The sequence below is a fragment of the Hoplias malabaricus genome, chromosome 9, assembly GCF_029633855.1.
Source record: "Hoplias malabaricus isolate fHopMal1 chromosome 9, fHopMal1.hap1, whole genome shotgun sequence".
Classification (NCBI taxonomy): Eukaryota; Metazoa; Chordata; class Actinopteri; order Characiformes; family Erythrinidae; genus Hoplias; species Hoplias malabaricus.
In genome coordinates, this window is record NC_089808.1 from 14,148,146 (window position 1) to 14,174,925 (window position 26,780).

Genomic DNA, 26,780 nt, shown 5'->3' on the forward strand with positions numbered 1-26,780 from the left:
ATAAATACAAAGGAACCTCAACTCTTGAATGTCTCCCATCTTGAACAATGTGGTTCTCGACCATATTGTTTGAGCAAAAATGTGTCGTTTTGGACAATATACTTGGTTCTCGACCAGACAACCACACTTCGTTGAAACATGTACAGCAAGAGATTCTCCAACCATAGCATGCAGCAGGACTACTGAAACAAAGGGCAGTTGGCTTGCATTGCTTATGTCTCTTGGTAAATGCACACTTCTGCTACGATTCATTGTAAACCTTCACTCTCTTTCTCTTTTATTAAAATATATACTCTTATTATATAACCCACTGTTTGTCCAGGTAGTGGCTTAGGTAGTGATAACAGCAAAATAAAAAGTTGTGTTATGAAAGTGATGTATTTGATTGTAATCAGCTGCACCTTTTCATCTTCCACACTGCCGTAAAGCAGTGGTTCCCAAAGTTGGGGGTAGGGGCACGGAGCTATTATAGGGGTGCCTGGCAAGGCAAATGAGCTACTCACATTTGAGCACTGCTAAAAAAAATGGGCAAGTTTGTGAGAACCAAATGTGCAACAGATGGTGAGTTTTCTCAAGCCACAACTTCCAAAGGGAAAACAAGAAACAGGGTTCTTACAGTTTTTCCAAAATCAAATTCAAGTACGTTCAAGGTACATTTTCAAGCTTTTCCAGCACCTTATGACTGTTGTAGATTGCATATTTATTCAAATACATTCATTCATTATCTGTAACCGCTTCAGGGTAATCCAGTTCAGGGTCACGGTGGGTCCAGAGCCTACCTGGAATCATTGGGCGCAAGTCGAGAATACACCTTGGAGGGGGCACCAGTCCTTCACAGGGCAACACAGACACACACACATTCACTCACACCTACGGACACTTTTTGAGTCACCCATCCACCTACCAACGTGTGTTTTTGGACTTTGGGAGAAAACCGGAGCACCTGGAGGAAACCCACGCGGACACGGGGAGAACACACCAACTCCTCACAGACAGTCACCCGGAGTGGGAATCGAACCCACAACCTCCAGGTCCTGGAGCAGTGTGACTGCGACACTACCTGCTGCGCCACCGTGCCAGCGGTTTTTTATAAAAGGGATAATAAACAACTAGAACTGTATTTGGTAAAAGCACAAAGATAGGAATTTTAAAATTAATCTACATTTCAAAATGTGTCACCTATTTATAAGAGGACTTTCCTTGCTATCTAAAATTAGTCTACATTTAAATTTTTGCCCTGTGGTTTTGTGTGCAAAATTTTTAAACATGCACATTTACATTTTCACTTATTATTTCCTAGTACTGGCATGAAAATGATGCCAAGAAAACTAGCATTACCCACTTGTATCATATATAGTGCACATCATTAAGCCTGCAAATTCTCCAGCTAGCAGTATACATAAACATATTAGCATTCACGTGTTCTCAAAAATTCTGCACTTCAATGTACCTTTGAACCTCCAGAGTGCAGACTTTCCCATTGTGAAAGGTTGCAGGTGCTTTTTGTAGACTTTTCAAGAGGCTGCTCGTGGCCTGCATAGTTCTAAGAAAATCGCTGCATAATTTGCTGCACAATATATTTAAAAAGTTGGAAGAAAAAGTTTGGGAACCACTGCCTTAAGGCATAAACTCTCCTCAGTACAGATAATGTGAAGGTAAATTTTAATTGATTCATTCTATTTACAGTGTTTAATAATTTTTTACATGATTTTATGCAGTTTGTTATTATACTGGTGAAAACTCTTTATAAATCATAAATTTTGGAATAGATTAATTCCAAATGTAGATTGAACGGTAAATCGAGAGCTTTGCTTTTCTGCTCAACTCTCTCTTCACCACAACAGACTGGTACAAAGTCCGCATTACTGCTGACACTGCACTGATCCGCCTGTCAATCTGCCTCTCCTCACTCGTGAACAAGACCCTGCGGTATTTGAACTTCTCCACTTGAGGCAGGATCTCACTTCCAACCTGGAGAGAGCACTCCAACCTTTTCTGACTGAGTATCAAGGATTTGGAGGTGCTGAATCTCATCCCTGCCGCTTCACACTTGGCTGCAAACTGGTTCAGCAAGAGCTGGAGGTCCCAGCTCGGTGAAGCCAACAAGACCACATCATCCGCAAAAAGCAGACGGAATCCTGAGTCCACCGAACTGGACACCTTCTGCCACTTAGCTACGGTGAGAAATTTTGTCCATAAAAATTGTGAACAGAACTGGTGGCAACAGGTAGGCCTGACGGAGTCTAACTCTGAGTGGAAACGAGTCTGACTTACTGCCAGCCATACAAACCAGACTCCTGCTCTGTTTATACAGGGACTGGATAGCTCATAGCAAAAAGCCCAGTACCCCATACTCCCAGAGCACCCACCACAGAATATCCAGAGGGACACAGTCGAATGCCTTCTCCAGATCCCTGGAGTAGACTGGTTGAGCAAAGGTTCAACTATCAGTCGATTTCTCTTCTCCAGTACCCCCGCATAGACCTTACCGGGTAGGCTGAGGAATGTGATCCCCCTACAGTTGGAACACATCCTCCAATCCCCCTTCTTAAAAAGGGGCACCACCAACCCCGGTCTGCCAGTCCAGAGGCACTGCCCCCGATGTCCACGTGATGTTGCAAAGACGTGTCAGCCAGGACAGCCCTACAACATCCAGAGCCTTCAGGAACCCAGGGTGGACCTCATCCTACCGCCAAGGAATTTTCTTACTACCTCAGCCATCTCAGCCCCAGTGATAGACAAGCCCTCTCCAGGATCCCCAAACCTCCCCAAATCCTCAAAGTATTCCTTCCACTGCCTAATGACATCCCTAGTTGAGGTCAACAACTCCCCACCGCCACCATATACAGTGTTGGTGGAAAACTGTTTTCCCCTCCTGAGTCGCCTGATAGGTTGCCAGAATCATCTCGAAGCCGACCGAAAGTCATTTTCCATGTCCTCACTGAACTCCTCCCACACCCAAGTTTTTGCCTCAGCGACAGCCGAAGCTGCAAGTCATTTGGCTCTTCAGTACCTGTCAGCTGCCTCTGGAGTCCCTTGAGCCAACCAGGCTCAATAGGACTCTTTCTTCAGCTTGACAGCCTCCCTTACCTGCAGTGTCCACCAACGAGTGTGGGGATTGCCACCACGACAGGCACTGACAACCTTATGGGCACAGCTCCGTCCAGCTGCCTCAACAATTGAGGTACGGAACATGGCCCATTCTGACTCAGTGTCACCGGGCTTCCCCTGGATGCAGTGGAATCTCTACCATATGTGGGAGTTGAAGAACTTTCTGACAGGTTCCTCTGCCAAACGTTCCCAGCAAACCCTCAACACACGTTTAGGCCTGCCTGGTCTGTCCGGAATCCTCCCCCGCCATCTAATCCAACTCACCACTAGGTGGTGATCAGTTTACAGCTCAACAACTCTCTTCCCCCGAGTATCCAGAACATATGGCTGCAGGTCGGACGATACGACTATAAAGTCGATCATCGAAATCTGTCGATCATCAGTACTCTGAACTGCTGTTCGGAGCATAAGCACAATCAACCATCAGAGCCCTTTCCCTAACCCGAAGGTGCAGGGAAATTACCCTCTCGTCCACTGGGGTAAACCCCAATGTACAGGCACTAAGTAAGGCGCTGAGTAAGCCCACTCCTGCCTTACGCTTCGCACCCTGGGCAACTCCAGAGGGAAAGAGCATTCAGCCCCTCTCAAGGAGATTGGTTCCAGAGCCCATACTGTGTGTCGAGGTGAACCCAGCTATATCTAGCCAGTATCTCTCAATCTCGCGCAAAAGCTCAGGCTCTTTTCCCACCAGAGAGGTTACTTGGGGAATAAGTAGCTGAATTAAATTTCTCATCACAGAAGAGTAAGGAGTGTGTGATACAATCTAATTTTGGAAATCTTCTGAAGGCATATGATACCTTAAAATGACAAAAAAAGTGTAATTCTGGCTATCATAACCACACAGCAACCAGTGAACAGCACATATTACCAAAATAGAAGTCTCACTGCTCAGTAACTCTCAAAACCTGATTACAATATATTTATCAATAAAATTGACCACTAACTAACACAGTAACACAAAGAAAGTGCAACAAGTACTTACTACTCCAACTTGTGTCTTTATGTCTGTTTCAGCCTACTCTACTGAGTAAAGTCCATCCAAAATTAGCACTGAACAACCGCTAAGTGTATCCTCCTCTCTGCCATAATAACTGTACCAAGAAAACCAAGCTAGATTTCTGTGAGGTAAACACTGGAGAGCAATGTGCCATAAAGCATTGTGCATTTTTCATGAGAGATCTCCCTGATGTTGCATGGCCAAGTTATTTAGACCACAGAGCTTTGAGAGAGGCACTATTCTCTATTACAAGTTGGAGGAGCCGCTTCTTTTTGAAGCTGTTATTTCAGGGAAAAAATACTACATAGTGTTCCTTTAAAAATTAAATACAACAAATTATGTTATATCAACTATTACAAACACAATGTGCTGCCCCTCCAAACCAACAGAGGTTGCTGTCTCCCTTAATTGTTTTAAGCCCAATTTATGCTTCTGTATTGAACCTATGTTGTAGGCACCATGGCCTGTTGTGCACCTCTTCAGAAATGTAGCTTATCGCATCTACTCAGACCATAACGACTGTAATTAGTCTGCAATCAGATGAACATGGTTCAAGATGCTCATCTACACTGCACTCTGTAAATAGTGCACTTTAAATATTTGTAAAACTAATACCACTACATTGTGTACTACATAGGGTTAAAGAAGATGTTTGAAATTCAGATCTAGTGGTTTGGCAGTGTAATTGCAAAGCGACACAGGCACCCACAATATAAACTTTCACAATGGCATAGGAACACTTGTACATAACATTTTTTTTTTTCATTCATTTAGGAACACATTTTTTCCCTGGTCCTGAGGCTCCCCCTGGTGCAATTAACTTTTACAGCACTGTACTGAAATTGGTAGGGAGGGGAAGGAAAGGGGTTGTTTCCTACCCTCCTTCTAAAGTTACATGATGCAGTTTCTGCAGTGCTGAGCCCAGAGTAGCAACGACTCTATTCTCCCTATCATAGGTCAGTGAATCATCACAATGATTTTGAAGCTGTAATTTTAAGATCAAATATTACATAGTGTTCCTTTAGGCTCTGTGTTTTGTCTACATAGTTGCAGTGTATTGTTTGAGTGAATTTTGGTTGTTTTTTTTAAACAGGCTGCGGTTTTGTTTTCCTGACTTCTTGTCTAATATTCGTTTTTGTCTTTTGGACTTGTTTATCTTTCTACTGATTTTTGGGTTTTGGAATATTTCTTCTGGTTTTGACCTCACTTCACTTATTGTGTTTAATAAACCGCTAAATGACTCTCACCCTCAGTGAGTGATTTGTGACATCTATAGATCTGTAATCCGTGTATATGAATGATTAGTAGATAATGATGATTCAAATACAAAAAAATGGTACAAACCATTTTGTTAATTCAAAATGATTCTAATTACTGAAAGTGATTATTACAGTCTCAAATTTGCACATGATTTGATAACAACAAAGCTTGCGTTTGGTATTATTGGTTTTAGGTGGAGAAACATTTTCAGCTGTGTTTCTGTTTTAGCAGTAATTATGTTCGTTCATCTCCTAGCAATGGAGCCACTCTGTGTCACTTGGAGAACTGTGTGAAGCAGGGAGATATGTTCAGATCTGTTATGGTTTTATTTACACACAAACCAAAAATGAATGGCAGATTTTCATAATGTAGCAGAGTAAAAAGTAAGATAAGTACAGATACACGAAAAAACTACTTAAGTACAGTAATGATTTGCATTTATTTCATTACTGTCTACCACTGGTTGTAGCAAAACATGAAGTTTGCACAAGGGGGCATTCATGTACATATTCATGTAAACAAATACATGTCTCAAAGCTGATTAAAATTTATTTAATATGAATTAATTTTAGCTCATGAAACCTTGCAGACTAATGTCTACAGAGACAGCAGCTTGATACAAAAATAGCTCTAAAGCTGTAAGGTGAGAAAGGTTCCTCTTCTTTTACGTGCTGCCGTGCCTATTAAAAGATGGCAGAGAAGAAAAGAGAACAGATTTTAAAAAAAAATAGACATAAGAAAACAAACCATTTCTCCATTTTATATTTAACTCATACTTCATTTTTCACAGTATGCTAGTGGCTGGATATTTTTTGGTGGGTGAACAATTCCCAGTCCAACAGTGACACTGAGGTGTTTAACACTCTAGCAGCCCTGTTGAGTCTGATTCACTGGCACCAGCACAACACAGACTTAATACACCACCACCACATCATGGTAACTGCAGCACTGAAAATGCTCTGCAACCCAAATCATATATTCCTAGGGGTTCTGAGCACTGAAGAACAGAGAGAGCAACAGTTGACCTACAGTCTGTAATTGTAGAAGTGTAAAATGCTTCTATGGTCAGTAGAGTTGAGCGAATGGACAATGACAGTAGAAACAAGTAAGTGATGTTATTGTTTTGGCTGATCAGTGTGGATATATACTCAGTGATGAGTGGTTGAGGATCATTTCAGCTTCCTGTTACTGGAACCAATCAGCTTTTAGCACAGCAATAAAAAAAAGCTGTGCTTTTACAAGACCTAACAACAGGACAAGGCATGGGTATTCTAAATATTTCTGGAAAAAACTGTAAGTGAATTTACTCTTGTCTCTGTCTCTCTCTCTTTCTCTCTCTCTCTCTCCCTGTGTGTGTGTGTGTGTGTGTGTGTGTGTATGTGTACACATTGTAATACCACTGTATCATGAATACTGTATGTCTTATTTTCTTTGTTAGGACGTCCACTACTAAAGGAGCTTGAAAATGATTCACCTTTATTTCACTCTTTTGCTCTCAACAGCATTAGGTAAAGTTTAAGTGTAGTTTCTCTTTATTGAGCTTGTATCCCATACTTGGAGAGCACATGGCCTTTATAAGTGTCTGGTAAAAAGTAAGTTATACACTTTTAAATTGTTTTAAAAGTGTTTAATTTTTGCTTCTTTCTTTTCAGGTGGCACCTCAAAGATCGACTTTCCCTGTGCAGATGGGCCGAAGTACATTCAGCATGGAGAAAATATTACTCTGAACTGTCCTTTTGCTACTTCTGAGGCAATAGTGGCTTTGTGGTTCAAACAGACTCCAGGAGAAAAGCCTGTTCTTGTTGCTTCTGCTGTATTTTCTACAGGAGTTAAATATCACAGCGAGTTTAACAACAACCGTTTTAAAGCATTAAGAGACAGAGCTTTTACTCTGAACATCACACACACAGAGCCGTCTGATTCAGCAACATATTACTGTGCAGTCGCTGATTATTCAGATACTGTATTATTGAACTGTACAATTTTAATCATGAAAGGTTGGTGCCAGTTTAATTTTATAAGAAGTGATCATTGTTGAAATCCAAATTTTTGTACACTGTGACATTCAGTGATCAGTGTATAATTTTTCTTCAGGTTCATCTTCAAGTCTCTACACAGTTCTCCAGACTCCTGAATTACACTCTGTTACAGTGGGAGGCAACACAACTCTGCACTGTTCAGTCCTCACAGATGCGTCTGCAGGAGAACACAGTGTGTACTGGCTGAGACATGGATCAGGAGAATCTCCTTCAGGAATCATTTACACTTATGGAGACACTAACAGTCAGTGTAGCAGGAGTTCTGAGATTGATTCTCCTACACAGAGCTGTGTCTACAAACTCCCCAAGACCAACCTCAGTCTCTCTGATGCTGGAACTTACTACTGTGCTGTGGCTGTGTGTGGACAGATACTATTTGGGAACGGGACTAAACTGGACTTTTTAGGTAAGAGACAAACTGTTTTTTCTCAAAATGTCTGCCCAAATTTATAGTTAGAAAAGTGTTGAAATATACTGGGGATTTGTGTCAGCCTTTCACATGGTTTATCTATTAATCTGATTCTGTTAAAATGACAATCTATATCGTTGTAAAACTATGCTTAAACAATGATTGGTGTATGTTTAGTTCCATGTATATCCTGTGAAAAATGCCTGGAAAATATTCTATTAGTCCAGTCATCGTATTTCAAATTATACATTTTTTAAGTATAAATGAAAATATATTCAAAAACAGCGATTTGTTAAGACTGATACTATGTATCACATTAACAACATATTGTAAATGTTTAAGTAATAAAAGTGTTTGTGGTTTTTACAGAGAACAGTGGTGTGGACATTATATTATACAATACCATTATATTGTTAGTGGTTTCTAACACCATATCTATGGTTGTGATTTTATCTCTGTGCCGAAAATTACACAAAAGTCATAATAAAGGTAAGGTTTCCCTCTGAGATGTTTACACTCTGTGGATTATTATGATATTTTTGTTAAGTTTGTATTTTAAACATTGACCAAATAATTTCTTTATTTGTTTAAGATGCTGCTGAAAGTCACTCAGTTCATGTAAATCAGGTAATTATTTATTTATTTATTTAAACTATTGTCTGTAACTAGCCGTGAAACCTCCACTTTTATTTTATATTGTGTAAAACTCTCATAATTGAATGAACAGCAAAAATTACAATTAAATATTTAGAAAGATCTTATTACATTAATTTCCATACATCGTTAAAAGTGTATTTTTTTCTGTTTTAGAAATACAAGGTTTTGAGTCAACAAACACATACTATAATAAATACTGATACTAACAAAGTACTGAAGTATTGAAAGTTTTAAACAATCTGAATGTTCTAGTTTTCTTTGTGAATTAGATTTTTTGTGAAATATCTCAACTAAAGAATCATGTTTACCATATAAATGATTTAAGTTGAATTATGACACATTATGACATACTGTTCACTGAAAATGTGGTTGGGATCTTTCAGGCTGAACACACGGGGGCCTTGAACTATGCAGCACTAAGCTTTGCTCAGCCTCTGTCCTCAAGAAGAAGCAGAGGAAAGAGCAGTAGTGATCAGCCTGTGTACGCACAAGTAAAGAGTCTTAAGTAAAAACCGCATCAGTCCCACAATCAAACTACTGTCTCATATCTACTCTGTACACAGTGTTCATTTAAGATGTAGTAGTATTGTAGAATATCATAAATACAGAGGAACCTTGGCTCATGAATCTTGAACAATGTGATACTTTATCATATGGTTTAGGCAAAAAAATGTCTCAGTTGTGGACAATACACTTGGTTCTCGACCAAACAAACACACTTTGGAACATTTACAGCAAGAGACTCTCCAGCCATGGCATGCAGCAGTTCTGCTGAAACAAAGGGCACTTTGTTTATTTCTCTTGTGTCTCATGGTCCTGTGGTAAATGCACACTTCTGCTGCAATTCATTGTAAACCTTCTCTCTCTTTTATTAAAATATATACTCTTATTTAATAAGCCACTGTTTGTCCAATGAAGGGTAGTGATAAAAGCAAAATAAAAAGCTGTGTTATGAAAGTGCTGTCTTTGTGTGTGATCTGCTGCACCTCTTCATCTTCCTCACCGTCTTAGGGCATCAACTCTGCCCAGTACAGATAAAGTGAAGGTAAATTCATTCATTCATTATCTGAAACCGCTTATCCAGTTCAGGGTCGCGGGGGGTCCAGAGCCTACCTGGAATCATTGGGCGCAAGGTGAGAATACCTCATGGAGGGAGCGCCAGTCCTTCACAGGGCAACACACACACACACTCACACATTCACTCACACCTATGGACACTTTTGAGTCGCCAATCCACCTACCAATGTGTGTTTTTGGACTGTGGGAGGAAACCGGAGCACCCGGAGGAAACCCACGCGGACACAGGGAGAACACACCAAACTCCTCACAGTCACCCGGAGCGGGAATCGGTCCCTGGAGCTGTGTGACTGCGACACTACCTGCTGCACCACCGTGCTGCCCATGGTAAATTTAAATCTATTAACTCTACAGGGTGGGCAATTTATATAGATACACCATAATAAAATGGAAATGGTTGGTGATATTAACTTCCTGTTTCATAAGTTATTTTCAAGTTTCTGACCACTTATAAAATGTTTTCAAAGTGCTGCTCATTGTGTTGGATTGTCAATGCAACCCTCTTCTCCCACTAGCAACACCACAGGAGAAATGCTAGCACAGGCTTCCAGTGTCCTTAGTTTCAGGTGCTGCACATCTCGTATCTTCACAGCATAGACAATTGCCTTCATCCATCCATCCATCCATCCATCCATTATCTGTAACCGCTTATCCAATTTAGGGTCACGGGGGGTCCAGAGCCTACCTGGAATCATCGGGCGCAAGGTGGGAATACACGCTGGAGGGGACGCCAGTCCTTCACAGGGCAACCCAGACACACACACATTCACACCTACGGACACTTTCGAGTCGCCAATCCACCTGCAACGTGTGTTTTTGGACTGTGGGAGGAAACCGGAGCACCCACAGGAAACCCACGGGGACACGGGGAGAACACACCAACTCCTCACAGACAGTCACCCGGAGCGGGAATCGAACCCACAACCTCCAGGCCCCTGGAGCTGTGTGACTGCGACACTACCTGCTGCGCCACCGTGCCGCCCCAATTGCCTTCAGATGACCCCAAAGATAAAAGTCTAAGGGGGTCAGATCAGGAGACCTTGGAGGCCATTCAACTTGCCCACGACGACTAATCCACTTTCCAGGAAACTGTTCATCTAGAAATAATCTGACCTGACACCCATAATGTGGTGGTGCATTGCTGGAAAAACTCAGGGAACATGCCAGCTTCAGTGCGTAAAAGAGGGAAACACATCACCATGTAGCAATTTCACATATCCAGTGGCCTTGAGGTTTCCATTGATAAAGAAGGCCCCATTATATTTGTACCCCATATACCACACTTTACCATCAATTTTTTTTGTTCCAACAGTCTTGGAGGGATCTATCCAATGTGGATTAGTGTCAGACCAATAGCGGTGGTTTTGTTTATTAACCTCACCATTCACATAAAAGTTTGCCCCATCACTGAACAAAATCTTCTGTGTAAACTGAGGGTCCTGTTCCAATTTTTGTTTTGCCCATTCTGCAAATTCAGTGCGCCGACCAGGGTCATCCTCGTTGAGATGCTGCAGCTGCTGGAGTTTGTAAGGGTGCCATTTGTGAGTAGCTAATATCTGCCAAACAAATGTTCGACTGATGCCACTCTCCAGTGACTCACTGTGGGCTCTTGCTGAATAAAGCTAGGACAGCCACTGATGTTTCTTCATTAGTGACAGTTTTCATGAATCTACATTTTGGCAATTCCAACACTGAACCAGTTTCACGAAACTTGGCAAGCAGTTTGCTAACTTTAGCATGAGAGATGGGTGGTCTCGTATTGAAATTCGCATTGAAATCTGCTGCAATGGGTTACTGCGTTCACCAGACATCAACACAATTTCTATCCGCTCCTCACGTGTTAACCTCTGCAACATGTCAATGGCTGTAAACAAAGAGAAACTTGTAAGTAACTCATGAAAGAATAAAGTTAAAACCAAACACACCATTGTTTTTCTTGTGAAATTTCCAATAGGTTTGATGTGTCACATGACCCACTTCGCATTGAAAAAACAAAAGTTGGATCCAAAATGCTGACTTCAAAATGGCCGCCATGGTCATCACCCATCTTGAAAATTCCTCCCCCTCCCATATACTAATGTGCCACAAACAGGAAGTTAATATCACCAACCATTCACATTTTATTAAGGTGTATGCATATAAATGGCCCACCCTGTATTTACAGTGTTTAAGGTATTTCTGTATGATTTTATGCAGCGGGTTATAATTATGATTATACTGGTGAAAATACCACAACCTGAAAGCTATGGAAATTATTGCTTGGCCGTTCCACTGTGGGAGGAAAATTGAGCACTAAGAGGAAACCCACACAGACAAGGGGAAAACACAGTAAACTACTCAAAATCACCCAAGGCAGAGTTTAACCCACAACCCCAGGACCATTGAGTTGTGTGCAGGGGCACTGTACTGGGGAAAGTTATTATGATTCAGGTGACAGGAATGGATGTGATAGGCCCAAAATGTATTAGATTTTTATCATTATTGTTTTCAATTTCAATATTAAATGAATAATTTCTAACAGTTCATAGAAGATGTTTTATTTCATTTTTGTTGTCTGGCAAAAAGAAAACATATAGACTTCTCTGCATTGTCTGATTCAGCTCCTTCTTCTCTTTACGATAAATAGTTCAGTCCGCCATCAAAAAAGTGCACTTCGATTTCAGAGAGGAGCATTGTGCTTCACTTTAAAGAACAAGCTTGTTAATAGAAATGGAAAATAAGAAGAAATACAGCAGAGAGACCATGAAGAGTGGTTGTATGTCACCCATATTTTCAGGAAGAATAGGTGGGTGTAGTCTGTGACTGGTGGAATTTACCGTTACCGTTAGTTTAGTCTGTAGTAGACTCATCCACAGACACTGCCCACAAGTACACAGAGAGTCTGGTACCTTTAGTGCACTAATCTGGCCTCACTGTCAGGTATCTGTCAACTGCAATCTGAATAGCTGTCTGTACATCTGTGTATAAACATATAATTTTTAACTGGCTCAGTAGTACACGGTTCTTGGCCACAAATAGAAGTTCCACTGTACTTAAATTTTACGTGCAAGCAGAAATTTTAACCACTGAAAAGAAAAATTTCTGATTTCTATTTTAGAAAATTTTACTTGATGTTATGTTTATTTTAAATGTACTTAAATTTTGCTTCAGGAATTCTTACTGATGTTCTGTGACTGCCATTTTGCTATTGTTTCAAGAACAATAAACAATAACAAATTAGAATTATTTAAAAGACTTTTATATTATCAAAGCTTTAAATATTATAAAGTCTGTTAACATCTAAGGAATACAAAGAAGTATTTAAGCAGTTACTTAATTACTATATTGTAATTGTTCAATAATAATAATTGAATTCTGGCAGTAATCTTAATAATCAAAAGTTTATTTATATCGCCACAAATCAGCAGTTCTTATTTAAAGATAAATCACAATATTTAAAAATATCTAATTATTTAATAATATGTTTATTCATATTCTTCTGATTTAAGCTGGTTAATATTCATCCATGCCAACTAGTTTCAAACTAGAACGAGAAAAAAACAAATTAACAGCAAAAATATATTTTCTAATCCAGGGTTTTCCAAATGTTTCTTCCAGCAACACACTACTTTTCCAATGATCAATATCACAACCCAGGGGACATACAGGGGTTGGACAATGAAACTGAAACACCTGGTTTTATACCACAATAATGTATTAGTATGGTGTAGGGCCTCCTTTTGCGGCCAGTGCAGCGTCAATTCGTCTTGGGAATGACATATACAAGTCCTGCACAGTGGTCAGAGGGATTTTAAGCCATTCTTCTTGCAGGATAGTGGCCAGGTCACTACGTGATGCTGGTGGAGGAAAAACGTTTCCTGACTCGCTACTCCAAAATACCCCAAAGTGGCTCAATAATATTTAGATCTGGTGACTGTGCAGGCCATGGGAGATGTTCAACTTCACGTTCATGTTCATCAAACCAAACTTTCACCAGTCTTGCTGTGTGTATTGGTGCATTGTCGTCCTGATGCACGGCACCGCCTTCAGGGCACAATGTTTGAACCATTGGATGCACATGGTCTTACTGGTGCAATGTGCAATTAATGAAGATTGGCCACCAGGCTGCTCCAATTTAGCCATGAAACCTCCCACACTACAATGACAGGTGTTTCACTTTCATTGTCCAACCCCTGTATATATTTAATTTATATTTAAATTAAATATAACTGATGTTAGCTTATTAATTTATCGCCAACAATTTTAATAATTTTCAAAATTACGGTAAATTCTATTGCTCCATTTTCCCTTTGGGGTGGGGGAGTTCTCAGTCTTGGGGTGAAATAAACCCAGAGATTTCAGTATTTTTTAAAATCTATGATAAAAATGATCCATCCATCCATTATCTGTAACTGCTTATCCAATTCAGGGTCACGGTGGGTCCAGAGCCTACCTGGAATCACTGGGCGCAAGGTGGGAATACACCCTGGAGGGGGTGCCAGTCCTTCACAGGGCAACACACACACTCACACATTCATTCACACGGTCCCTTTTGAGTCGCCAATCAACCTACCAGCGTGTGTTTTTGGACTGTGGGAGGAAACTGGAGCACACAGAGGAAACCCACACGGACACGGGGAGAACACACCAACTCCTCACAGACAGTCACCCAGAGCAGGAATGGAACCCAGTGTGACTGCGACACTACCTGCTGCGCCACCGTGCCGCCCTGACAAAAATGATATTATTTTTATGTAGTTTTAATATGGCCTTTTCTCCATTACAAGCATAAAACTTCATTAGTACGCTAATGTCTCTGTAGGTAGCTAGTTAAAATCCACCTTAAATGGTGAATCAATTACATTCTATCGCCTGATTTGGCCCTCTCGAAACACTACTTTAATGTGGAAGTTGAAGTGTTGAAATAAAGCTACGGAATAAAAAGCTGAATTTAGTTTTATATGACAGAAGAGTTAGGAGTGTGTGATAAAACTTGATTTTGGAACATTTCTGAAGGCATATGATAATAATAACATGGCTAGTAGACTGGGAATGAAGAAGTACTCGTTTTTTAAATTTGTGTTCTGATGAAGTGTCAGATTCTTTAAGGGTCATTCCATTTTGTAGGAGATTTTAACCCCTACATCATGTAACCATTTTACAAAGATAACATGGCAAAAACAAGGGGTAGGGGTAAAAATAAGGGGTTCGCCATTAAAGTTAGTATAGCAGCAGCCTGTGTTGCTGCATAATAAAAAACGTCCACAAGGGGGCATTCATGTACATGTTCATTTTCTGTTTATGTGCCTCTTAGAGTTCAATTATTAAATTATTATTATTTATATCTGCTTCATTTTTTTTCAAATGCCCTGCTCTAATCCTAAACATGGCTACATTTAATATTTCCTTCCTTTCAAATCTATGGTGACTCAATACAAAGCCACATCCCTTCAGGGTCAGTGGTTCAGAGCAGCAATGTTGGGTGAGGAAACAAATACATGTTTTAAAGTTGATTAAACTTGAATTGCTTAAAATGAATGGAATTATAGCTCATGAAACCTTGCAGACTAATGCCTAGAGAGACAGCAGCATGATACAAAAATAGCTCTAAGGCTGTAAGGTGAGAAAAAAACTCTTGTTTTGGGTGGCGCAGTGCCTATTAAAAGATAGCAGAGAACAAAAACAAAAAAACATGGCACAGAATTGTGAACAGACATAAAAACACAAGCCACTTCTCCATTTTATATTTTATTCATTCTTCATTTTTCACAGGATGCTGTCAGCTGAATATTTTTTGGGTGGTGAACTATTCCTAGTCCAGCAGTGACAATGAGGGGTTTAAAAACTCTAGTAGCCCTGTTCTGTATGTTTCACTTGTACCAGCACAACACAGACTAAATACACCACCACCACATACATCAGTGTCATTGCAGCCCTGAGAATGCTCTACCACCCAAATCATACTTCATATATACATACAAATACGTAAATCATGCTCTTTGGAGTTCTGAACACTGAAGAACAGAAATAAGTGGGGGGCGGGGGGGGGTAATTAAGTATGCAGAGCAACAGTTGACCTACAGTCTGTAATTGTAGAAGTGTAAAATGCGTCTATAGGGTTAGTGGAGCTGAGTGAATGCACAATGAGAGTAATAACAAGTAAGTGTTGTTATTGTTTTGGCTGATCAGTGTGGATATATATGTATACTTGGTGATGAGTGGTTGAGGACCATTTCAGCTTCCTGTTATTGGAACCAATCAACTTTTAGCACAAGAATAAAAAAGCTGAGCTTTTACAAGACCTGACTACAGGAAAAGGCATGGGTATTCTAAATATTTATGCAAAAACTGTAAGTGAATTTACTCCTCTCTCTCTCTCTTTCTCTCTCTCTCTCTCTTTCTCTCTCTGTAATAATGTAATAATGTGTGTCTGTATATATATATATATATATATATATATATATATATATATATATATATATATATTTAGTAATACAACAGAACCATGAGTACTATCTGTCTATTTTCTTTTACTTTTTAGGACATCCTCTACTAAAGACGGTTGACAATGATTCTACTATATTTTACTGTTTTGCTGTCAACAGCATTAGGTACAATTTAAGTGTTTCTCTTTATTGAGTTTGTATTCCCTACATAGAGAGCACATGGTCTTCATAAGTGTCTGGTAAACAGTAAATATTTAACTTTTAAATAGTTTTAAAAGTGTTTAATTTTTGATTCTTTCTTTTCAGGTGGCACCTCCAAAATCGACTTCCCCTGTGTAGATGGGCCGAAGTACATTCAGCATGGAGAAAATATTAATCTGAACTGTCCTTTTGCCAATTCTAATCCAATTTTGGCCGTGTGGTTCAAACAGACTCCAGGAGAAAAGCTTGTTCGTGTTGCTTCTGCTGTTCTTTCTACAGGAGTTAAATATCACAATGGTTTTGAAAACAGCAACCGTTTTAAAGCATTAAGGGACAGTGCTTTTACTCTGAATATCACACATATAGAGTCATCTGACTCAGCAACATACTACTGTGCAGTTGCAGATTATTCAGACACTGTATTTTTGAACTGTACAATATTAATCCTGAAAGGTTGGTGAAAGTCTTGTGTAATTTTATGAAAGGCGATCAGTGTTAAAATCCAATTTGTTGTACAACATGACATCTGTATAGCCAATTCAGTTCTCAGTAAATATTTTCTTTTTTTTTCAGGTTCATCTTCAAGTCTCTACACTGTTCTTCAGCCTCCTGTATTAGACTCTGTTGAATTTGGAGGCAACACAACTCTGCAGTGTTCAGTCCTCACAGATGTGTCTGCAGGAGAACACAGTGTGTACTGGCTGAGACATGGATCAGGAGAATCTCCTCCAGGAATCATTTACACTCATGGAGACACTAACAGTCAGTGTAGCAGGAGTTCTGAGACTGATTCTCCTACACAGAGCTGTGTCTACAAACTCCCCAAGACCAACCTCAGTCTCTCTGACGCTGGAACTTACTACTGTGCTGTGGCTGTGTGTGGACAGATACTGATTGGGAATGGGACTAATCTGGACTTTGTAGGTAAGAGCCAAACCAATTTTTCTCAGAATGTCTGCTCAAATTTATAGTTTGAAAAGTGTTGAAAAATACAGGGGAATTGTGTCAGCCTTTCACACCATTTAGCTATTGAGCTCTTTTTGCTTAAATTAACACTAAATAGTATTTTTACCTAAAATGACTGCCTTAAAAAAGCGAGACTCCTCTGACCTGATGTAGGAAGAATAGTGCCTCTCTCAATGCACCTGGTGCTTTTTTCTAATAAACCTGGCCATTCATCTTTAGAACCACAGGGCGGAGATCTCTTAGGAGAAATGCATAATGCTTATGGCATATGGTTGTTTATCTCATTACAAGAAGACTTTAGCTTGGTTTTCCTTGTACAGTCATCATGTCAGAGAGAGCAAGGAGGATAAAGAGAGAGTCAGATCAGTTGTTAATACTGGACTAAAGTTACATAATAGAGTCAGTTGAAACAGACATGAAGATACAATTTGGAATAGTAAATATATTTTTGCATTTTCTTCATGTGTTGTGGTGTTAGTGATAAAGTTTGTAGACAAAATGTTCTAATCAGATTTAGCTAAGTTAAACATTGACTCTGGCAATAAGTGCTGTTCTCTGGTTGCTGTGTGGTTATAAGGGCCAGAGTTATATTTTGTGTAGGTGGAACCCAAAATTTTGTAGACGACAACATGTTAGAAGGTTTTTGAGAGTTACTGATGAACCAGGGCATGTGGTAGCACCTGCTAACTTTAGCTCACTTTTTTTGCATTGAACATTGATTCTTGTAATAAGTGATTTTCTTTTGGTTGTTGGGTGATTATAACAGCTAGAGTAATACATAAGTTACAATTTACAGGTGGAATAACAATGTGCAGTGTATATTATGAGCAATACATGTGTTATATTATGTAGCCAACACAATTATATTCGATCACACACTTTCCCCTGGCTCAATATCGAGATAGTGTGTGTAATAGTATAAGACCGGATTGTGATTATCAGTTGAAGCCCTGAGAGCCATTTGTGACCAATGTGAATATTCCTTGGCTCAGAAGGTCTGTGTGTGTGTGTTTGCCTGTGAGAAGAGAGAGATTGAGAGCGGGAGTGAGAACAAGAGAGAGAGAGAGCGAGAGAGAGAGAGAGCGAGAGAGAGAGAGAGAGAGAGAGAGAGAGAGAGAGAGAGAGAGAGAGAGAGAGAAAGGAAGGTGTGTGTGTCTGAGACTTGTTTTCATGGAAGTATTGTAAATTTGAATTACACTCAGCAACAGGTAGGAGGATTTCAGAAGACAATCTTAGCCACTTCTTACATAGTATTCTTTTAAAATGCAAATTTATATTACTGTAAATGAAAAAAACCTTCAACAATAATAGGTTTTATGTTTAGTGCCATGTGTGTCTTATGAAAATTTCCAAAACATTTTCTTCAAATAAAATTACATTTCTTCATTTTCTTTGCAAGTAATTTAAGTTTAACTTGTTTTAGAACATTTATATCTGTAGTGTAAAAACACATGTTGGTAGGTTGATTGACTTCTCAAAAGTGTCCTTAGGTATGATTGTTGTGCATTTGAGTGAATTTGTGATTGTGTTGTGCTCTTGTGCCCGGAGATTCCGCAACCCTGAACTGGATAAGCAGTTACAAACAAAGGAAGAATGAATGAAAATATATTTAGAAACCATTAGTTAAGACAGCGGTGATATGTATCACATTAGTAGCATATTTTAAATGGCTATGTAATAAAAACTTTTTTGTTTTTTTTGGTTTTTGCAGAGAACAGTGGTTTGGACATAACAATTATATTGTTAGTTGTGTCGAACATCATATCTATGGTTGTGATATTATCTCTGTGCCGAAAAGTACACAAAAGTCATAATAAAGGTAAGGTTTCCCTCTGAGAAATTTACATGCTGTGGATATTTATAATAATGTTGTTAGGTTGGTATTTTAAACATTGAGCCAATTATTTCTTTATTTGTTTAAGATGCTGCTGAAGCTCACTCCGTTCATGTAAATCAGGTAATTTTTTTTTACTATTGTCTGTAATTGTCTGGAGTGTAACCTCCACATATAGTTTTTATTGTGTAAAACTTACATAATTGACTGATCAGCAAAAATGTTCATTACATATTTAGAAACTCTTATTATTGTATATAGTTAAAATTAACCACGTACGTAAAGTCTATTGGATGTATTACACATTCTGAACTATTTATTTTTCTATGTAACTTTGAGCATCTGTGGAATATCAAGACTTCAGAATTATTATTACCACATAAACTATTGCATTAAGTTTGAATTATGACACAATATAACATAACATAACATGTACTGTTTGCTGTAAATGTGGTTTGGATCTTTCAGACTGAAGAAACAGGGGCCTTGAACTATGCAGCACTAAGGTTTTCTCAGCCTCCGTCCTCAAGAAGAAGCAAAGGAAAGAGCAGTAGTGATCAGCCTGTGTACGCACAAGTAAAGAGTCTTCAGTAGAAACCGCATCAGTCCCACAATCAAACTACTGTCTCATAACTACTCTGTAGACAGTGTTCATTTCAGATGTAGTATTGTAGAATATCATAAATACAGAGGAATCTCTGTATGAATGTCTCCTATATCAAAAAATTAGGTCCTAGAGTTCAAGCTGAGCGTGTTTTATAAACAAATTACCATTAGCTAACTGTAGCTAATCATGAAAATTTGATTGTTGTTTAAAAATGTCAACTCTTTGTCAACTAATTAGCCTGGTTTGTGCAAACATTTTTATGAGGCATTTGTCTAAAAGTGATTTAGCTTTTTACCAAACCATTTTTTACCAACATTTTGGAATGAATGAAGATCAATACCTGAGGTTCCACTGTACTATAAATTTTATATATAAGTAGACAATGTTACAATTGAAAAAACTATTTGGTCTGCTCCTTTCCATTTCACACAGCATCGAATTTGTTTCTATGTATATCTGTAAATATATTTTAAATATTCAAATTTGCCTCAGGATTTCCTATTGAAGCTCTGTGATTGCTATCATTTTGCTGTTGATTCTGAGAACTATAAACAAATAATGATCATAATAAATGAGAATTATAACACCTTTCACGCATTTTACTTGAAATTTCACACTGTTTTCTTTACATCACAGTTCCAAAATGACACAAAGAACAGAGAGAATTTATGGAAGGTCCATTCACATCTAAAGAATACAAATATGTACTTAAGCAATTACATAATAACAATATGAAACACTAATAATTATTTTCATCATCAAATATATATTTGTACCACTATACATGAGCAGTACTTACTTAAAGACCAAACACATTTATTTTTGTTTTATTTTAGTGGTCTATAACCCATGATAATTCTATCATGGAATCATGATAATAATTCTATAACCCATGAATGGAATTTTGCTTCATTTTATACTTTATGCATTTTTCATTTTGCAAAATTAAGAAGTAATGTTAAATGGATCAGACACCTTCCTACATATAGAGACGTTTCAGATTTAAGTCTGTGCTTGTGGATTCTCATCTCACATGTGTTCTATGTTTGATCTTAGGGAACAGGAATGTCTTTGCGGTCACACATTTCTGTTGATTGAGGTTTGCTGTGCATCCTTGTTTTCCTGGAATATACAGTGATGAACCAATGGAAGCTTCTTTCCTGAGGCTGTCAAGATTTTAAATAGAATTATCATATTTATGTTGTCAACAAAGGCGGCACGGTGGCGCAGCAGGTAGTGTCGCAGTCACACAGCTCCAGGGACCTGGAGGTTGGGGGTTCGATTCCCGCTCTGGGTGACTGTCTGTGAGGAGTTGGTGTGTTCTCCCCGTGTCCGCGTGGGTTTCCTCCGGGTGCTCCGGTTTCCTCCCACAGTCCAAAAACACACGTTGCAGGTGGATTGGCGACTTGTGAGTGTGGGAGTGAATGTGTGTGTGTCTGTGTTGCCCTGTGAAGGACTGGCGTCCCCTCCAGGGTGTATTCCCGCCTTGCGCCCAATGATTCCAGGTAGGCTCTGGACCCCCCGCGACCCTAAAATTGGATAAGCGGTACAGATAATGGATGGATGGATGTTGTCAACAAGAGTGATCACTTAATCAAATTTACTGTTTCTTTATATATTTTTATTATTATTATTTTAATTATTCTAATTATTTTCCTTGTAGTGGGAATTGGCTTTGTCAACAGTTTATATTTGCATATTGATTTATCTTTGCCAATGTAGAAAGGAAATATCCACATTTAATGCAGTGAAAGGTGCAAAACAAACACCTCTCATGGAGTGGGGGAGCAGTATAGGGTCAACAGTACCACTGATGTGGAGATGTATATTGAAATTTTACAGAGACATAGGCTTCCATCAAGGCAATATCTTTCCTGAGAAATCCATGGTTATTTCAGCAAAACAATGCCAGGTCTTATTCTACACCTGCTACAAGAGCATAGCTTCACTGACACAGACTGAAGCCCAGATCTACCTACTTTATGGCACATCACGAAGAAGAGTATCAGACAATGAGTTTGCTATCAAGCAAAAATGGGCACAAATCCCACTTCCAAATCACAATTTTGTAAATATTTGGTCAACTCAAGGTTTTTTTTGTGTGCTTTATCAATAAATTGATGCATGGAGCCATGCATGCAGTCTGTTACAGTAGCTCCTGGTTCTTGTTTTCTGTTTTTCTTTTTAACTTTAATTTATCTTTCTATTAATTTATTTATTTGAAAAGGCAACTTAGTGAAGCTGAAACATGCTAGTAGAGAGAGTCTTAGTCTATTTTTTCACTATGAAATTACTTTCACTCTCCTGATCCACTGCTCCGCAGTAACATGGCTCCATTATTCACACCCGGGATCAGCTGATTGTGCTGAAGCCAGCAGGCATGGCGACCAGGACATCTAGCATCCACGAAGGGCTTTGGAGAGGGTTGCACAGGGGATGCAGAGGAGAAACATAACAGCGCATGGGGAAAGTGAAGACGAGAAGGAGGAAGCTTATGACGAACAGGGGGTATAAGCTGCATCACTGGCTAAAAAAATGGACGAGCTAACAGCATTAGCCAGGAGTCAGAGGGAGTACTGGGCATGTAGCTTAATGTGCTTTTTTGAGACATGGCTACACCAGGAGGACATTGTGTATGACAACGTTTCCAACGGTTTGGTGGTTTTCAGACTGTTGGTGCCTACTGGGGCTGCACAGAGAGTGGCAAGTGCAAAGGAGGAGGACTTGTTATGCTAGTTAATAACTGCTGGTGTAACCCTAGTCACATTACCATCAAGGAACAAGCCTGTTGCCCGAATATTGAGCTGTTGGCTGTTGGACCACATTATTTACTGCGAGAGTTCTCCCATGTTACAACTGTGGTTGTTTACAACCCCCCCCCCCCCCCCCGCCAACCCAACGTCTGCGTGTGACATCATTCACTCAACCGTTGTACTTCTCCAAACTCAAGATCTGAGAGCCTTCATTGCCATATCATATGCCTTCAATGGTTTTACCATGGCCAAGACACTACCAAACTTCACTCAGTATGTGTAGAGAGGAAATTGTGATGGGAAAATGCAATATATCATTGTAATGAGATAATAATTATAATAATCCCCCAATATACTCTATAAAGATTGTTATAGACACATACATCCTGATTGTAGACATAGTGTGCTTGTGACATTAAAGGACTTATTGCATTGTGTCCTCGGGGCACAACCCAGGAGAAACTGTTGGAGGGGAGGAAATGCTGAACATTGTACGTCTGAGATTAGAATAGGGAAGTAAGGTCCCTAGATAACTTAGAGAAACAAGTTGAAGAACATCCTGAGTACATCTTGAACTTAACCTAACCGTCTGCAATCATTTTGCTGACAGAAGTAAAAAAGAAGATAACAGATACATGCATAGCATAAAATGCCAATTAAGGGAATGTCTGGGTTTGTGCAATGAGACACGATGTAATAATGACTGGGCGCCACACATGATGCTTGGTGTACGTGCAGACGGGGCACATGACCGTGGGGTGTACGTGACTGGGGTACTATATATACTGCAACAAATGTTTGAATAAACTAGAGATTGGAGTAAATACTTGACTCTGTGTCTTTATTCCTCTGATTTCTCTGTCTTCCTTCCTGGCTGCACTTAGACAATTGCCATAACAGAAATAACACTGGACTTGCTATATGCTAATATTAAGAACACATACAACTGCTCCCCCCTCCTCATTCTGGGTATGTCAGACCACAACTTTGCGCACCTCAGCCCCTGCTATGTGCCGCTGGTGAAGAGTTAGACTGTGACCATGTGAGGAGATGGTCTGAGGAGACTTATGAGGCACTGCAGGACTGCTTTGAGTCTACTACTTCCTTAACAAAAAGAAGCAGGCCTTCAGAGCTGGAGACAGGGAGGAGATGAGAGCGATCCAGAGGGAACTGAAGACAACTATCAGGGAGGCTAAGAATAGATATAGGAGGAAGCTGGATTTTAAACTCCAGCAGAACAACATGAGGGAGATCTGGTGTGGAATAAGGACCATCACCGGCTTCAGCTCCAGCAAAAAAAGAGGAATAAAGAGCAGCGTAGACAGAGCCAATGAGCTAAATCTGTTCTTTAACAGATTTGACACTGCAGGCTCTGACCTCTCCCGTCCTGACTCCTCTGTTGCCACTTCTCAGGAGCCCACTCCACTCCCACTCCTGATAAACCACCTCACACCTCCTCCACCCGTCATCTCAGCATTGAGTCTCACTGCTGACCAGGTAAGAAGACAAGTGAAGAGACTCCACACAAAATAGGCTGCAGGCCCTGATGGGGTCCCCCCAGGGTGCTTAAAACCTGTGCTACCCATCTTTGTGTAGGTCTGCACCACGTCTTCAGAGGATTCCTGTGATGTGGAAGATCACAGGAATCAAGACAAGGCAACCCAGTGATGTCAAGGATTACAGGCCAGTGGCACTGACATCCCACGTCATGAAGACCATGGAGAGGTTAGCCTGGGAGTTGAGGATGCCATCATCTACCTGCTCAACCGAGTCTACGCTCACCTGCACAAGCCAGCCAGCACTGTGAGGGTCATGTTTTTTTATTTCTCCAGTGCATTCAACTCAATTCGCCTGCAGTGATAAGTTGACAGTGATGAAAGTAGATGCCCCCCTCGTGTCCTGGATTGCTGACTACCTGACTGGCAGACCACAGTATGTACGCCTGCAGCACTGTGTGTCGGACAGAGTGGTCAGCAACATTAGAGCTACGCAGGGAACTGTCCTCTCTCTATTCCTCTTCACCCTCTACACCACAGACTTCAGCTACTGCACAGAAAACTTCAGAAGTTTTCTGATTACTCTGCAATAGTTGGATGTACGTATGAGCGGGCTGATGAGGATGAGTACAGGGTAATGGTGAATGACTTTGTCGCATGGTGCAAGATGAACCATCTGCAGCTCAACGTGACAAAGACAAAGGAACTGGTGGTGGACCTGAGGAGGGACAAGCCGTGGGTGTCCCCTTTGTCCATCACGGGGATCAGTTTAGACACTGTGAAGGACTACAAATACTTGGGAGTGCACAATGTCAATAAACTAGACTAGGATTAAGAACACTGACACCCTCTACAGGAAGGGCCAATCTCGTCTCTATTCTCTGAGGAGCTTGAGGTCCTCCAACATCAGCTGGACTATGCTCAGGATTTTCTATGAGTCTGTGGTGCCAAGTGCTATCCCATATGTTGTTGCATGCTGGGTCAGCAGGCTGAAGATGGCAGATGCTAACAGGCTCACAAACTGATCGGCAAGGCTGTGGGTGCTGATGGCACTGCCGGAGAGGAGGATGCTATCTAAGCTGCAGGCCATTATGGACAATGGCTTCCACCCACTCTACGACACAGTGATGAAACACAGGAGCACATTCAGTACAAGACTCATTCCTCCAAAAATGCACTACAGAGCACCACAGGAGGTCATTCCTACCTGTAGCCATCCTCCCTCAATGTATGACACTATGGTACATCCATGCAATTCTCAATACCAAATTATACTGTTCATATGTGCAATAACAATAATAATGTAATTCATTATTTTTATGTGTGCAATAATTCAGAGGTGTTCATATGTGCAATAACAATAATAATGTAATTCATTTTTCTTATGTGTGTAATAATTCAGAGGTGCCATAGTTTAACTGCTTTATAAAGTATATTCCATATTTATTGCATATATTGCAAAATTCTCTTTTTTTAAATAATTATTAGAGTGTTTATTCTTTAACATAAACAGTTGCAAATATAATAACTGCAATTTCACTCTGGGATCAGTAAAGTATTTGATTCTAAAAATCTTGCTTACTTATGTCCTCACTCTCCACACTTTATTTGTATATTTGGCAGTTAATGAAAAGTTCAAGAGAATTAACACATCACACATTCTAGATTTTACAAGAGGTCCCCCCCAGGAAAAGGGATCTGTATTTAATGCTGTAATTGTTTTGATTGACACATGTGAAAGCTAGTACAAATCACACTCGTAAAGGCTGAAATGGGGAAGGGAATTCAGAAGTTTTTGGGAAGAAGTGCAGGGTGGCTTAGGAATGCGTATGAAGACAACCCAAAAATGCCAGGAATGCTAGTCATTAAGTGCTATAGGGTCAGATTGAAAGGTATTTTGGTCTGTGTCCTGGATCGTGAGCAAGTGAGTGAAAATGGGTTAGTTAATGAACTGCCTTTAATAAATTGGTGTATCACTGAGCGTTGTGAGAGACAGAGGAATAGCGGCAGGTTGAGTAAATTGAAGTCATCAGAGTTAATCTCAAGATGGCTAAGATCATTGGGCCAGCAGGAAGTTGATTAGTAGTTGCCATGAAAGTTGTTGAATACTACAGACGGGCACCTTGAATTAGTTTAAATGTCCTTAGTTGGCAGGTATGGAGTTGATAGGTGATGGGGCCGTTTCAGTGGCATAGAGGAAATGGATGGGTGATTTAGAGGGATGACAGGTGAGGCAAAAGAAGAAACTCCAAAAGAGGAGCTGATGATCAGCACCGCAGGAAGACAGAGAAAAGGCAGCTGGTCAAATGTGAGTGAACTCTGAAGAGACAGAATCTGAATGGTGCTGAGGAGTTCAAGCATTGTAGTAGGGTAGAAAGTTGACTCAAGGATGGCAGAGATGCCTAGATGGTAAATGAAGGTAGTAGCGGCAGCATGTGAGAGAGTGACTTGAATTTGAGGAAGACATCCAGGAAATAGAAGATATCTAGTGCTGTCACAATCATGAAATTTTAACATGATTAATTGTCATACATGTAATTTTAATCAACAATTTAATTGTATGTTTTTCACCCCAAGATATAAATTAATAGGCCTGTATGCTTAATAATGATACATACACATACACTGTAATAGTGTATGCGTAAAAATATATATACACTCTTATGATAAAGAACGTCAATGAATTAAACAATTCATTCATAAAGATATGTAAAAATATTTGTCAAAATAAACAAAATCCAAATTGAATGTACTATGGCCTAACATCTGTTATTTACTGCCTTGGCAGATTCCGGGCAAGGAATACTAAATGTTGACTTTCTCAGGCTTAAGGCAATACCGTACAGGGGTCAAAATGCTGCCAACCATACTGAAAACTCTCTCAGAAGCAGTACTTCTTGCACAAATGCACATGTACTTTACATGTAAAAAAAAAAAAAAAGAAAGAG

At 39.8% G+C, this 26,780-nt stretch overlaps 2 long non-coding RNA genes across 2 annotated transcripts; both read left to right on the forward strand.

The window, feature by feature from the left end:
* The first annotated feature begins 8,205 nt into the window (after nt 1–8,205).
* Nucleotides 8,206–9,328, forward strand: LOC136706810 (uncharacterized). Its single transcript, XR_010804152.1, has 3 exons — nt 8,206–8,305; nt 8,409–8,443; nt 8,857–9,328. It is a non-coding gene; the product is annotated as an uncharacterized lncRNA (long non-coding RNA).
* Nucleotides 9,329–15,840: 6,512 nt separating this feature from the next.
* Nucleotides 15,841–16,755, forward strand: LOC136706773 (uncharacterized). The gene is made up of 3 exons (XR_010804148.1): nt 15,841–15,879; nt 16,071–16,140; nt 16,282–16,755. It is a non-coding gene; the product is annotated as an uncharacterized lncRNA (long non-coding RNA).
* Nucleotides 16,756–26,780: the final 10,025 nt, after the last annotated feature.